Source organism: Crinia signifera, chromosome 5 (genome assembly GCF_055691185.1).
Source record: "Crinia signifera chromosome 5, ASM5569118v1, whole genome shotgun sequence".
In the NCBI taxonomy this organism is placed as follows: Eukaryota; Metazoa; Chordata; class Amphibia; order Anura; family Myobatrachidae; genus Crinia; species Crinia signifera.
Window position 1 is genome coordinate 164,573,895 of NC_139221.1, and position 15,748 is coordinate 164,589,642.

General features: G+C 44.4%; 1 protein-coding gene and 1 long non-coding RNA gene across 5 annotated transcripts in view; one reads left to right on the top strand and one right to left on the bottom strand.

The window, feature by feature from the left end:
- The window catches only part of LOC146079591 (centromere protein N-A-like), a 110,488-nt gene that overhangs the window by 36,174 nt on the left and 58,566 nt on the right, over positions 1–15,748 (top strand). The gene's annotated exons all lie outside the window — the stretch shown is intronic.
- LOC146079589 (uncharacterized) lies at positions 12,939–14,169 on the bottom strand. The gene is made up of 2 exons (XR_014474627.1): positions 14,078–14,169; positions 12,939–13,116 (listed from the first exon to the last, which is right to left on the bottom strand). It is a non-coding gene; the product is annotated as an uncharacterized LOC146079589 (long non-coding RNA).

Genomic DNA, 15,748 nt, shown 5'->3' on the forward strand with positions numbered 1-15,748 from the left:
CTTGTTTGGGTCCTGGCTGCATGAAGAAATCCACAATAACACTGCTTATTTTGTGATGAAAAGATATACCTCTAAGATGGATGTACAACATCTTCAAACAGTATATAAAAAGTGGATAATTCTAACTTTGAGGGCTAAATGTAATAGGCTTGTGTTGGCCTTGGTTTTGCCTTGTAAATGATTGCCGTACAGACAAAGGAACTCAGAGGCAATTAAATTTAGCTTAGTTCTTCATGTTCAAAAAACAGTAAAGAGTAGTGTGCCATATATGACTTGGGAGAAATGTATCAAGCCTTCTAAAGTGGAGAAGTTGCCTATAGCAAACTCTCAGTCTGCCTAACATATAATATAATATACTTGATAAGTGCTAGCTAGAAGCTGGGTGCTACGTTCAACTTGTTTTGTCCTCTCTTCCACTCTTTAAAAGGCTTGATGTATGTCCCCCATAGATCTCCAGTATTTAATTCAAATTAACATGTTACATTTTTGTACAAAAGTATAAATAAAGCAATGGGCGTGGCTTGTCCAGGGCAGCCGAGAGGAATGCCGGGCCCCGGTAAAATTTTGGGGGCGTGGCCTAAGTGTGTGTGTTGTGGGAACCTCCCACACACAGGCCATGCCCCCAAAATATTTAGAATAGGGTGAAAGAAAACTCTAAAAACTGTAATCTCAGAAGCAGCACACACCTACAGCATGTGCTGTGCTGACAGCAGGCTCAGCATGACCTCTCACGCTGTCAGTGAGATGCTCATGCTGAGCCTGCTGTCAGCACAGCACATGCTACCCGGGAGGGATGGAGAGGGAAGGGAGGGGTCAGACCAGGGCCCCTGCGGAGCCCCTTCAGCAAGCGTGGGCCCGGGTAATTAGTACCCGCTCCCCCCCTCTCTCGGCTCCCCTGGGCTTGTCTGGCAGAGCTGTTGTGCCTTATCTCAGCTCCAACAGCTCCGTTACTTATAAGCACCTATTGACGGTCCCCCCAACCACCACCTTTTGGTCTTCTAAAGTGCCCTCTAGCTCTCTGTCGCACCGCTGGGCTTCCTGGCAGCACTTCACCTTGCCACTGATCACTTTCCGCTGGGGTCAGCCCTACGTCCCACTGTCTTCAGCATCTCCATCTGGCTAGGACATCCTTTTGCCTGGTGCATCCTTTTGCCATCTTGGACCCCCTGCTATATTGATCCTCCCTGCTTCATGAAACACCCAGGCATCCTCTCTGTTGGCACTAGTGATTGTTTGCCCATTCGAGTAAGTTGCTGCACTATAGATACCAGCAGTGACACTCTGGGGCTCATTGACTGGGACTGCTGGCTTGGGACTCCCTTACTTGGGAGTAAGGACTGTAAGTACTTTATTATTTCTTCATTATGTGCACACCTATTCACATTTCAGAGGGATTTATTGTGTGTGCCTGTTCCTAAACCTGTTATTGGAACACCCTCTAGTAATCAGCTGTCCCTAGGCAATTTTATTTTTTTTAAAGTCTGTTTATTAAAAAAAATTCCAATTACATAGAAATGCAACAAAGTGTATACATTGCGCGTATATGTATATCAGGGGCATAGTACATAGTGGTATAAGCAAGTTTACAACATTTCTCCTTCATCCACTAGGTGTCACTGGAGTAACAGTGGGGATAGAAGGGCGACCACAGGGAGCATGGGCACTTTAAATATAATTAGTAAGTGTGGCCAACTCCTCCCCCTTCTACTCCCCACCTAGGCAGTCGTAGAATGTGCCCTCATGGGAGCTGGTCACACTTCTGGCTTGCTCCAGGGCACAAGTTTTAAAAGCTTGAAAAATATTTTTTTTTTTATAATTACTACAACAGTCTGCTGCTGCCTGTCTGCATCGTGGGAGCTGTCGGTGGGGATCCGGCCGCAGCTGCGGAGACCACCGTCTCCAGAGAGACAGCCACCACTGTACGTGTTGCGTGTCCCGTCCTCCCTCAGCCTCTACCGCCGCCGACCAGCAAGGCAGCGGTAATGTATTCCTGACCTCCCGCTTAGCACGGGGGTCAGTGCTTTAAAAAATGGCAGTAGGGCAGGTTTTAAAACTGGTGCCATATTGGGAGCACGGAGCAAAAGGGGGGGGCGGAGCTACCGCGTGGTATGCTCCCAGCAGCCCCGGCATCTCCCCATAGTGACTGAGAGCTGCGGCGGTCATCTTTTTAGTGCGCACCGCTGCGGACACGCTGAGGGACTCAGTTTTCAGCTGAGATAGTCACGGACTCAAGCACAGCCTTCTCCGCCCGGTGTCCAGACCTGCAAAAGCTTCCCCAAGCCCTGCATGCAGACAGTGGGGTTAGAGCTGGGTGAGACAGTTCTGGGCTGTATGTAAATTGGGCTATAGCGCTCTCTGGTATATACCATAGCGTAGTTGATGGCCTCTGGCAGCTTCTCCTCCTGATACTGTCTCTCCTGTCCAGTCTTCTCTTCTGGCTTCTGACTGTACTATCCCTGGTGTGTGTGTACAGTTGATTAACCTGTTGATTGCTGCATATATATTCATATATTGTGTATAGCTTAATCACTGATAGCATGGCAGGAGGCAGCTCAAAGAAGTGCAAGAAATGTAATGCCAGACTTACACAGTCGGCTGAGGGTGTTCTGGTGTGTGAAAAATGCACCCCTGAGCCCACCCCTTCCACTTCCCAGCAGCCCTCCCCTGCATGGGATTTACAGCTCTCAGAGGTGATGTCACGCCTGTCCTCTGAAATCTCAGATGCACAGAAGGATAGAAAATCCTCTAGATCACAGCAGCGGGAATTAACCTTAGCTGTGGAGGGTTTAACCAGGCCTTGGCCCCAGAGCCCATACGGCCCTCTGCCCGTGACACACAGCCCCCAGTGTTAAAGAGACTGCTCACACAGGTCTTAGACACTGATACAGATGATGATATGCCTGACCTTGAGGAAGGGGAATACACTGCCCCTGAGGTGGATGTGCAACAGGATTTGCCGCCACAGCAACAGGAACCGGTTGCGCAAGGTTTAGATGACCTTATTGATATGGTCAAACTGGCATTAGATGTGGAAGAAGGGGCATCTGCCCCCAGTCGCCCCTCCCTGTTTGGCAAAAAGCCAAAACAAGCGGCTTCTTTTCCTCCCGCAGAGGAGTTAGATGACCACGTGCTACAGGCCTGGAAAAACCCCGATAAGAAATTCCAGATTTCTCAGAGACTCCTGTCTTCATACCCCCTAGCGGCCGCAGGCAGAAAGCTGGTGGAAACTGCACCTGTAGTTGACCCTCCAGTCACGCGGCTTTCCAAAAAGACTGTCCTCCCAGTACCGGGGGCCACCACTCTTAAAGACGCCTCAGATCGTAAGCTTGAACTTACACTACAATCTATTTACACTGCGGCAGGGGTAGTTCAGCGTCCGGCTCAGGTCGGATGCTGGGTCAATAAGGCCATTGGGGTGTGGGCCTCCCAGTTGGCTCATCAACTGAAACATGGCGGTGAGGTGGATGTCCTGGGGCAATTAGCAGAACATATTTCTGAGGCATCGTCCTATATGGTAGAAGCCTCCAATGATGTTTGCATCTTAGGAGCTCGCATATCTGCTCTGTCCATATCGGCACGCCGTTCACTCTGGCTCCGCCAGTGGCAAGCTGATGCTGAATCCAAGCGGGCAGTAGAAGCACTCCCCTTCACGGGTGAGGTACTGTTTGGGCCGAACTTGATAAGTGGATATCACAAGCCACTGGTGGAAAATCCACATTTCTCCCTTCCACAGCCCCTCTTCCTACTCGTAGGACCTTTCAGGGAACATCCTTTCGGCCCCAGCCAAAGTTCAGAGGTCGCTCTAGAGGAGGCGCTGCCTCTCAGAGAGGCTCCAGAGGTCGTGGCAGAGGTGCTTCCTCTTCCACCCAAGAGGCCAAGCCGGCCACCAAGCCCGCCGCATGACGGGTTTCAGGCCCACCAGGGGGAGCGCGTCTGCAAGACTTCAAGCAGGTTTGGCTACAGTCTTGCCAAGATGCTTGGGTGCGAGATCTTGTAGCCTTCGGCTGTACAAGATACATTTCCAAAAACCACCCCCTCACCGGTTTTACAAAACAGGTTTGCCAGTTTCAGCAGAAAAAAGCCTGCTACTAACTACGGCCATCCAAAAGTTGGTCTCGGCAGGGGTGGTCATCCCGGTTCCAGTAGACCAAAGGACCTTGGGGTTCTACTCCAGCCTCTTTCTGGTCCCCAAGCCAGATGGATCGGCACGTCCCATTCTGAACTTGAAGGACCTCAATCCTTACCTCCAACCGGTCAAGTTCAGGATGGAGTCCCTGCAATCGGTGATCGCGGGGTTGGAGGAGGGCGAGTTCTCCTCCAACCCAACATCAAGGACACCTACCTACATATCCCTATTTGGCCTCCTCATCAGGCCTTCCTTTGGTTTGCACTACGCAGCCAACATTGGCAGTTTCAGGCCCTTCCATTTGGCCTCTCCTCAGCCCCACGGATCTTCACCAAGGTCATGGCGGTGATAATGGAGATTCTGCGGAACCAGGGAGTGACGGTCATACCATACCTGGACGATCTTCTGCTGAAGGCCCCATCCAGGAGTACTCTCAGAGTACTCTCATTCGCCATGGATGGATACTCAATTTTCAGAAGTCCCAGCTCCAGCCGTCTCAACGGTTACAGTTCCTGGGGATGGTACTGGATACCTCTCTTCTGAGGGTGTTCCAGAGGACAAGATACAGTCCCTCCAGACCTTGATCCGCTCGGTCCTTCTGACCAGACAGTTGTTGGTCCTCACATGTACCAGGCTTCTGGGGAAGATGGTCGCCTCCTACAAGGCTCTCCAATACGGTCGTTTCAGATCAAGACCCTTCCAGCGTTGCCTTCTACGTCAGTGGTCCGGATCTCACCTGCACCACAGGATACGCTTGTCTGTGCGGGCACGGCACTCTCTCCTGTGGTGGCTGAATCCATCAAATCTCAGAGAAGGAAAGAGGTTCGCCATCTGGAACTGGATACTGCTCACCACAGACGCTAGTCTTCGCGGGTGGGGAGCAGTCATTCTGGACCATCAGTTCCAGGGCCGTTGGACTCAGCAGGAGGCCCTGCTCTCCATCAATATCTTGCAGTCTACAATGCTCTCCTGCAGGGCCATCATCTCCAGGGTCAGGCCATCAGAGTGCAGTCGGACAACGCCACTGCAGTGGCCTACATCAACAAGCAGGGAGGCACGCGCAGTCGCGCTGCCATGAAGGAGGTGAGTTGAATCCTGCTGTGGGCTCAAGACCACGCCCTGGCCATCTCTGCCATATTCATTCCTGGCGTAGAAAATTGGGAGGCCGACTTCTTAAGTCAGCAGGACGTACACCAAGGAGAATGGTGCCTCAATCCCCAGGTTTTCCAGCAACTGGTCCACCGGTGCGGGTGTCCCCAAGCAGACCTCATGGCGTCTCGCCACAACTACCAGCTACCCCATTTCTTTGCCCGCACGAGGGATCCTCAAGCGGTGGGAGTGGATGCGTTGGTGGCCCCCTGGCCATTCCACTTTGTGTACATTTTCCCTCCTTTTCCGCTAATACCTCGGGTGCTGCAGAGAATCCGGAGGGAGAGGATCACTGTCCTCCTGTTAGCTCCGGACTAGCCGCGCAGGTCATGGTACACCAGCCTCAAGTCTCTTCTGATAAACGAGCCTTGGCCCCTGCCTCTTCAAGAAGATCTGCTCAGCCAGGGGCCTTTCGTCTTTCCAGACGTAAGTCGGCTTCATTTGACGGCGTGGCTGCTGAAAGGTCCATCCTGAGACAGGCAGGTATCCCGCGGGCGGTGATACCTACCATGATGAGGGCCAGGAAGGACGTCACCTCCAGGCATTACCACCGCATCTGGAGGGCTTATGTGGTCTGGTGTGAGAGTCGTGGTGTGTCTACCACTCTTTTCAAAAAGGCCAGGCTTCTTCTTTTCCTGCAGGCTGGCTTAGCTGCAGGGTTGCGTCTTTCCACCTTGAAGGTACAGGTATCGGCATTGTCCATCTTTTTTCAAAATAAATTAGCCCTTTTACCTGAGGTACACACCTTTTTTACAGGGAGTTTTGCGGCTGCAACCTCCTTTTCGTCCACCCACGGCTGCTTGGGACTTAGACCTTGTTCTAAGTTTCTTACAGTCTGCGGTGTTCGAACCGCTAGAGGACGTGGACCTTCGTTACCTCACATGGAAGACAGTGCTTCTCCTGGCCTTAGCATCGGCATGGCGAGTTTCAGATCTGGGGGCTCTGTCATGCAGGCCCCCTTTTTGTGTTATATGGTTTGACTGTCGTAGATTGAGTATGCCAGTATTATATTGGTATTTTACCTATAACAATTTAGAATTAAATCTTAATATGTCTAGTAATCAAATCATGTAACATAAAGACAATGGACCAGGGTGACAAGGAAAGTAGGGGAGGGAGGAGAAGGGGGGGGGGGTGAAGGGGTTAGTTGTTATCTTTCCAGAGAACCATATAACCATTCTTATCTATATCAGCTGTAAAAGAAATAAAGTATTTCACATATACTTATAGAGGTAAACACTTTCTTATGAAATTACGTAAACTGGTTGTATCTCAACTCACACAAGTTAAAAACAGACTATGTAGAGGTTGATGTATTATAAGACACCACAATTTTCAAATGCTATTGAAATGTGATTTCTTTCTCGGGTATCCAGGGTGTTTATGAAAGGAGTCCATTTCTGATAGAAAAGTTTTGCACCCCTTACTAGATCAAGTCTTGCGTATCTTCTCTCAAAAGACAATATTTGTAGAAGTTTTTGTTTAAGTTCAAAAACGGTGGGGGCTGTTTTTTTTCGTCCAGTGTATAAGGACACATTTTCTTGCTGTAGTTATGACCATAATAAGGAGTGAAAGTGCATGTTTACTTCGGCCTTGGAGAGGCCAAGCTTGAAATGATAGTCCCATAAATGCTGCCATGTCTACTATAAAGGAAGAGTCAAACATAGTATTTATATACTGCAGGGTCTTATTCCAGAATCGCTTTAACTTATAGCAGTCCCACATACAGTGTGGAAAATCTGCATCCTGTTTTCCTCATTTTATACAATTTCCTTTTTCTTCTTGGACCATGTACTTGCGTCTATGCGGTGTTATATATGCTCGGTGTAGAGTTCTAACATACACTTCTTGTAGATAGACTGATTTCAAAGAAGAAATGGTTGATTCATGTGAGTCTAACATAATTGTGATATCCATTATTGTTGGTATATCTAAGTTCCATTTGGACCATAGTGTATTCCACTGTGGATCCTTAGCAATATCCATAGACATTAATAGCGTATATAAATACTTAACCTTATAAGGTTTTCCTATGGTATAACTAATTAGTGTATCAATGTTTGTTATCTGTGACACCATCTCTATCTTGGTATTCAGTGTTAAAGGGATTTTTAAAGATAGTAAAAAATGTCTAGTCTGCAAAAACATAAATAGATGTGAGTTTGGTAGGTCGCATTTAGAGGCTAGGTGCTGAAATGTATGGAGATTTCCTCCTGGGTCAAACATTTTAGAAGAAGTATCTAAACCTTTTTCTTTCCATACCTTATATCCTTTGTTTTGAATAGAGGGGAGAAATAGGGGATTACCCCAAAGCGGGATATAATAAGTAATGTGATGGTTCCTATTAGATTTCTTATTCCTGTTTGTCCAAGCCACATGTGAATCACAGAGCAGAATATGTGTCTTAAACTTATACGGCACCTTGGCCATGTCTGAATGAATAAGTGCGCTCGGAGAATAGGGCGAGAAAATTGCAGTCCAAATTATAATTTGTGTAGTTGGAAGTAGCTGTTATCCAATCGGCTATATATCTAAAAAATATTGCATCCGAATATGCCGCTAGATCTGGGTATCCCAGTCCTCCCTGAGATTTCAATGTTTTAAGCTTTCGTTTGGCTATTCTCTGCCTTTTATTTTGCCAAATAAATTTAGAAAAAAGTGAATCAAGTTTAGTAATATCAGTAGAGGATACGGCAATGGGGAGCATTTGCATACTATAAAATATTTTTGGAAAAATGATGGCCTGTATTACCGCTAGTCTACCTAAGAGAGATAGTGGCAATTCTTTCCATGCTTCTAATTTAGTTGAGATTTGGGCAATAATTGGCGAGTAATTTAGAGAATATAATTTGGAAAGGTTTGCTGGGATCTGAACTCCAAGGTATTTAAAATGAGATGTATTCACCACAAATGGTATATCTAGATTTTTAACTAGATTTATGCTAGCTTGGCCAATTGGAAGAATTTCTGATTTATTTAAATTAACCTTATAGCCGGAGAGGACTCCGAATGAGCGAATGAGATGCAACAAAGCGGGTAGGGAGTTTGAAGTGTTAGTAATAAAGATCAGCGTGTCATCAGCAAACAGTGCGATTTTTAATTCCTCACTACCAACTTGTATACCCTGTATTAAGGGGGAAGTTCTAACCGCGATCGCAAGAGGCTCTATGGCCAGGGCAAAGAGGAGGGGGGAAAGAGGGCATCCCTGCCTCATGCCTCTGGCCAAAGTGAAGGGTTCCGAAATTTTTCCGTTACAGGCAATAGTTGAAGGTAGGGGATTTGTTTAGCATTTGAATTATTCTTATAAAAAGAGACGGGAAGCCAAATTTTTTCAACTTTTAAAAGAGATGAGGCCACAGCACCATATCAAATGCCTTCTCGGCGTCCAGCGTCAAAACCAAGCTGGAAGCCGAGAAGGAGGTCGGGACATTTGCAGACTGCTGAATAGCCGCCAACATTAACAACTGAGTGTCGGCCAGTTATAAATCCAGTTTGATTCTCGTGGATTATCAAGGGTAAGATAGGTTTCAATCTTTCTGCTATGATTTTCGTGAAATATGAACGTGAACGATATAGGTCTATAAAATCCTGTTAAATTTAGAGGTCTACCTGGTTTTGGAATTACTTTAATTATTGCATCTGAGAAATGATCCGGTAATACTCCTTTGTTTATAATATCATTAAAACATAGAGTTAGGGGTTCAGCTATTTGTTGTGTCATTGCTTTATAAAACTCATTTGTAAAGCCGTCTGGCCCTGGGGCCTTAGCTAATTTTAATCTACCTATTGCCCATATAACTTCGTCTTTGGAAATTGGTGATATAAGAGAGTCTAGAAGTTGCGGGGGTATCTGGGGAGTTTGAAGTGTATCCCAGTAAGAATTTCGTTTATTTGAGTCAGGGTCAGTGGAAGGGGGTGTTGCATCTATTCGCTTATTCCCAGCCATCTGCAGAGGAGTATAAAGGTTTTGGTAATAATCCCTAAAAATCTGGGCAATTTGGGTATTAAAGCTAGTAAGAGTGCCGTCTGGTTTCAATAATGGTTGTATAGTATTTTGAGTTCTAGATCCCTGCAATAAATTAGTCAGAAGTTTTCTGACCTTTATTCCCAAATTTATAAAATTTTGAGTTAATATTGAAGAGATATTTATCTCCTTGTAGTTGTAAGTAGTCTTCAAATCTTTTTTTAGAAAGTTGGTATTGGGTTTTATTCGCGGGTGTGGGGGATAGTTTAAATTTATGGAAATCATCTGTTAGTGAGGTCTGTAGGTCTTTATAGTCTAGATTTTGTTTTTTTCCGGGGTCTCAAGACATGAGAGAGAACCTCCCCCCTTAGTACTGCTTTCGCAGCCTGCCAAAAAATAAAAGGGTTCTCAGCAGCATAAGATTTATTTTCCGTAACATAGTTAGACCAAGTGTGGTTGAGATTATCTATCAAGCCCCGAGACTGGGAGAGATGTGATGGGAATCTCCAAGTTGGGGTTGGTTTTTCCTTATATTGTAGGATCAGGTGTATAGAAATTAGGCCATGATCAGATAGGGTTGGGGGTAAAATATCTGCTCTTTTTAAGTTATGGAAGAAAGGTTCTAGGATCAATATGTAATCAATCCTGGACCATGTGCCATGTGTCAAGGACAAACATGTGAAATCCATTTCTGTTGGATTAAGTGCTCTCCAGGAGTCTATTAAATTAAAACATTTGCTAAGGTAAGGTACTCCTATTTTAGGAAGGGTAATAGGGTTTTTAGGTGAGGGTGTGCGATCTAACATTACAGCGGACATAAGGTTTAAATCTCAACAAATAAACAATGTTTTAGGATCGTATGTATATAGTTTAGCAATTATTTGTGTAAAAAAGGTTTTCTTATACTGTGTGGGGACATACAAATTACAAATGGTAAGAATCTTATCCATAACTTTGACAGTCAGGATAATATATCTGCCTTGAGGATCTGCATCCACTTTAAGGGTTTTCACTTTTAATTCTTTTTTTGCAAGTATTGCAACTCCACAAGACTTGGAATTTAAATGGGCAGAGCCCAGCAATTCCCAATTCAACATAGCGAGTTTTTTATGTTCAGACGGCATTAGATGCGTTTCCTGAAGGCAGATTAAATCTATGTTCTGCTTATTTAAATATTTTAGGAGTTTTCGCCTCTTAGCCAGTGTATGGATACCTCTAATATTTAGTGCTCCTATAACAACTGACATTTCAGTAAGGTAAAACCAGGTATATTATTGACATTGGTTCTTTCGTGGACAAGAGAAGGGGAAGAGACATGAGGAAAGGAAGACGACATAATGACAAAATAGACAACATACATACCAACTAGTAAAATATAAAGAAAAAAAATGCAGCAATATTAACAACAAGAAGAAAGACTTCCGTTATAGGACTGCTATGAAGTTTCAAGCGTCCACTTGGAATTGAAGCAATTATTATGACGGCTAGCTTCCGTCAACCGAGCTTCTCCTCATTTGGTCTCTTTGGGGTATTCCAAAGGGAGATATATATATATTTAAATCCCCAATGGTAAAAACAAATTTAACATGTGTGGGGCCCAATGGGAAGAAGATCATATATGGAATGGCGTAGCTTGGGGTACCTCTTTGAAACATTGGTATCGCTATATAGACGATGTGATATTTATATGGGAGGGGACAAAAGAAGATCTTGACCTCTTCTGTGAAGGCCTGAATAGAAATGATTGTAATATATCACTCAGTTACAACATCAGCAACCAAGAAATCAATTTTCTCAACTTGACTCTATATATAGAGGAGAACAAGCTAGAGACAAAAACTTATAACAAACCCACGGACGCAAATAATTACATTTCCACCAGCAGCGAACACCACAGGAATTGGTTAAAAGGAATTCCAAAAAGCCAGTTTATAAGAGTCAGAAGGAATTGTAGTAAAAAAGAAGTATGTCTACAGCAAATAAACAAGATGAGCGCGAGGTTTGAACAAAAAGGTTATAATAAAATGGATATAGAAAATCAAAAAGAAGCAATTATGAAAATGGAAAGGAAACATCTGGTAGAGGGAGAACAATCGAAGCTAAAGCAAACACAAAAACAAAGACCAGACTTAGCTTTTGCCTTTATCACAGAATATACAGGCCAACACAAACTTCTAGAATCCAGCATAAACACTGGCACCTTCTTCTTAAAGATCCAATTTTAAAAACCTCCTTGCCCCCAGCCCCCAAATTTATATATCGGAAGGCTCCGTCATTAAAAAATAAATTGACAAAAAGTGCTTTGAATACAGATCCCAAAAACCCGGTAAGAAGCAAAGGTTTTTATAGATGCGGCAATTGCCAAGGATGCCGTGAAATTAAAAGAAAAACCACTAAATTTGACAGTTTTGAAAGGAATGGTCACCACTATAAAATTGACCAATTCATGACATGCCACACAACCAATGTCATTTATCTTATTGAATGTAGCTGTAACCAAATCTATATTGGAAGAACCAGCAGAGCACTAAAAACGAGGTTGGGCGAACATCTAAGGTATATTAAAAAAGGTGTAATAAATCATTCCTTATCCAACCATTTTAAGGAAAAACACAACTGTTCAGTAAAAGGAATCACCAATTTCATGGCCATAGAATTGGTGAAAAATACTTGGCGCAATAGAAATGAAGAAGCCATGTTGGCTCGGGCAGAAATGAAATGGATTTTCAGATTAAAGAACTTGATGCCAAGAGGACTGAACTCGGATTTTGAAATTAAGTGGTTCCTTTAAAATTTGTACTTTTAATTTGCACTTTATTCGAGAGTTGCATATTGGTATATTTTAAAAGAGTTTTTTATAAAAAATGGTGTTCCTCTTTTTTAGTCACCTTTGCACTTTGTGGGTATTTTTATAAATATTTTGAATATTTTTAAGTATTTTTATAAATATTTAAATATTCTATATAATCATTTTGATGAATATTTTAAGAATAATTTTTATACAAGTCACTATCTCTTTTATTAAACCCAATGTGGGATAATAATGCCAAATCTTTGTTTAGGACAAGAAGCCTTGTAAATATAAGGATTATCTTGGGGATGGAGAAATACATCTGCAAAGCAAACGATGCTGCGCTCCTCTCTTTGGCCCTTATTCTGATCGGTGCGGATATTCCCGCATTCTTACGGAGCGGTCCGCACGCCACGGTGTTTTGCCGCATGCGGCCATCGTCCGTAGAAACGCCCACGTGTCCTCCGCATTCGGACGGACTCACTCTTTAAGAACAGGGCGTGTTTACGGACGACATACAAACCATGCGTGTGCGGGAGAAACACTCCGATTCTGCACGGTATTACAGAGTATTACAGAGTATGCTCGGAAATACCGCATCCGACCGGGAGCCAAGCGGTGCTACCGCCCGTAAGCGGAGTATTTACGCCAAACAACCCACTATTAAGTATCTTCTGCAATACATCACATGACCCACTTATTCAATTACCTATCCTCATAAAAAACTGCTTATTTGGAATTGGAATCAATTAGATGCCAATATATCCTTACAAGCATGCCTAACACATGCATTGCACACATTAACCCTTACAGCAATTTAAGTGCAATGGTTTGTATTAGACCCTGTGTAAAAGATTATAAACAATCTACACATATACTGTTTAATGTGCAAAGAAAACCAACAACTGTGAACTTGCATAAACAATTTATTTGAAAACACAATTAACATATAAATAAAAAAATATCAAATAATAAATTAAATCAGGAGATCTCTGAGGTCCTGCAGGTCGGCTAGCAGTAGCCTCAAATGGTGCTCCGCCCGCAGGAGGGCCCCACGCACCCCCTCATCTGCCGGTGTGGTGTCATCTGTGGGCATGTCAAAGGGGCAAAAATTAGTCATGTTATTCATGCATACATTTCACATACTGCGACATAAATTGCACAAATGCTAGGTGACATGTGTGTGTATATATATATATATATATATATATATATATATATATCTATCTATGTAGAGAGATAGAGACACACATAGATAAATAGATATGACACATACATATATACATACATGCAAACTTATTTACTACATACTGTCTTTTTTTGCCTCTACCCTTTACTCTGCAGAAGACATAACAGTCATAGTGTTTCTTCTCAGTCACAACCCACCCATGACTAACCAATGACAAGCATGTCATGGCCTCCGTCAATAAGAACTTGTCACAATCTGCTCAGTCTAAGTTCAGTGATGGTTCGTGGCATGGGAGTTATGCAAATGTCAGGAATGCACAGTACACATCCTCAAAATCATAATTCTGTCTAAACCAACCTACAATTCTGTGAGGGCAAAAAAACAATCTGAACTACAGGGGGTGTTTAGGTAGAGGAGGCTCCTGGGACACTGGCAACTTCTGACTCCATTCCAAGGTAGGCCGGGCCATACTCCATTTATAGCATACATCCTAGAGTTTATAAATAACATTCACCAACAATATAGATTCCACTATTTGATGGGTCATAATCTACGATTGCAGCAGGTGAATTTAATCCACAAATGATCCACTCATCCCTTTACTCCAGGATCCTGTTTAACTACAACGGTTATGTGGCAGTCAAAATGGAGCTCCAACCCATCCCACAAACCTGTGTAATTGAGAGGTGTCCTGGATGAAAGGGATGCCTTGGACACCCCATCTAACCCGTACCTGTATCTGTAGCTACCCACTTTGGGGTCTATATGAATAGTATTGGAACAAAATTTTTAATCACCAGTGCTACATAACAAATACCAGTACAACTACTTCATGAATGATGCATTATGTAAACATACCGATCTGCTGGGACTCCGGGGCTTGGCACGCCTCCTCCCCCTCGGAATCGGAATCCTCTGGGGCAACCGTGGCCTCCTCAGCCCCCTCCTCCGCCAGCTCCTCTGCCACCATGACCACGTCCACCTCCTCCGCCACAAGCACCTCCTCCTCCACCTCCTCCTCCTCCACCACCTCCACCACCACCACCTCCTCCTCCACCTCCTCCTCCGCCACCAACACCTCCTCCTCTGCCACCAACTCCTCTTCCACCTCCTCCACCACCACCTCCTCAGGCACCTCCTCCTCCTCCACCACCTCCTCCACCATCTCCTCCACCATCTCCTCCAACATTTCCTCCTCCTCCACTTCCTCCTCCTCCACCCTTGCCGCCACCTCCTCCTCAGGGTCTTGGGCCTCCTCCTGGGCCAGGGCTGCCTCGGCCTCTTCACGGGCCTGTCGGGCTCGGGCTCGTGCTGTGTGGTAGAAAAAAAAATCATGGTCAATGTCGGGTCATTGGGGCACATGTATTAATCCATAACAAGACATACATGGAAGGGTGATAATGATGGCAAACGATGCAGGCAAGTAGCTCCTTACTGTTAATGGACTCAAAAATGTGACATTTAAATTATTATGTGATTGTTAGTAATTTGTTCAAACATTACAACCCTGGCATTTATCAATGTGTAACACATATTAGATCTGGCACATTGTATGCATCAGAATCCTCAATGCTATGTCATTACATATAAAAGCCACATGACTGCATGTTAACCAGGAAGAAGCACACATAACAGTCTATGGACTTTTAAACCCATGGACACCCACTTATCATGAGACACCTGTTATTGTTTATATATGCTATGTTGTAAGTGCGAAATTTCATAGCTAAAATACTCACAATCAGCAATTTCGCCCCTGATTTGCTGCAACAGCTGGGGCTGGCGCCTGCGGAGGTCCGACCACCGCCTCTCGAGCTGCCCGAGGGACCTCCGCACCCGAGTGCGGGCGTAAATACGGCGCCCTGCCGCAGCATAGGCCCTCCGCTTATGGCGGTTAGTGATAAAGGGCCCCGCACGGCCCAGCCTTGTCTCCATGACGGAGACCAGAACCCTCAGCTCCGCATGTGTAAAGGGGTCTGCCCTTCGTGTCTCCGCCATGTTAACAATGGCATCTATCAACCAATCAGGTGGTGGCATTGGTTGATCACAGTTATTTGTGTTAATAACTTTATTGTTCATCTTTACATGAACAGCGTCTCTGCGCCAACACAAATGGTGACAAATTCGCATGCCTTAAAAACAGTAGTGCTGATGTATGGCAATGAACAAATCTGATATATATAAAACACAGTGTGTATGCACTTAGCAAATCCAATGACGCCTCGCTCCGCCAAGCAACGCGTGCTATAGCTTAGCAACGCATAGCTGTAGTTAGCATTACTTACTCTATGCATCTATGTGTATGCGTACATTTATGTGTAAAAGACACATACACATACTTGCAGGTATCCTGAGACCAGCATTATACACCAGCCCTGCCTGCCTGGGTGCCTGCCTGGCTGCCTGCTCCTTGAAATGTTGAAACATGTGAATAAATTCAAATATCATATATATAGATATATATATATATCTGCAAACAAATCATACATCAACACAGGAAAAAATCCCCAACACATTAGAGAATAAATC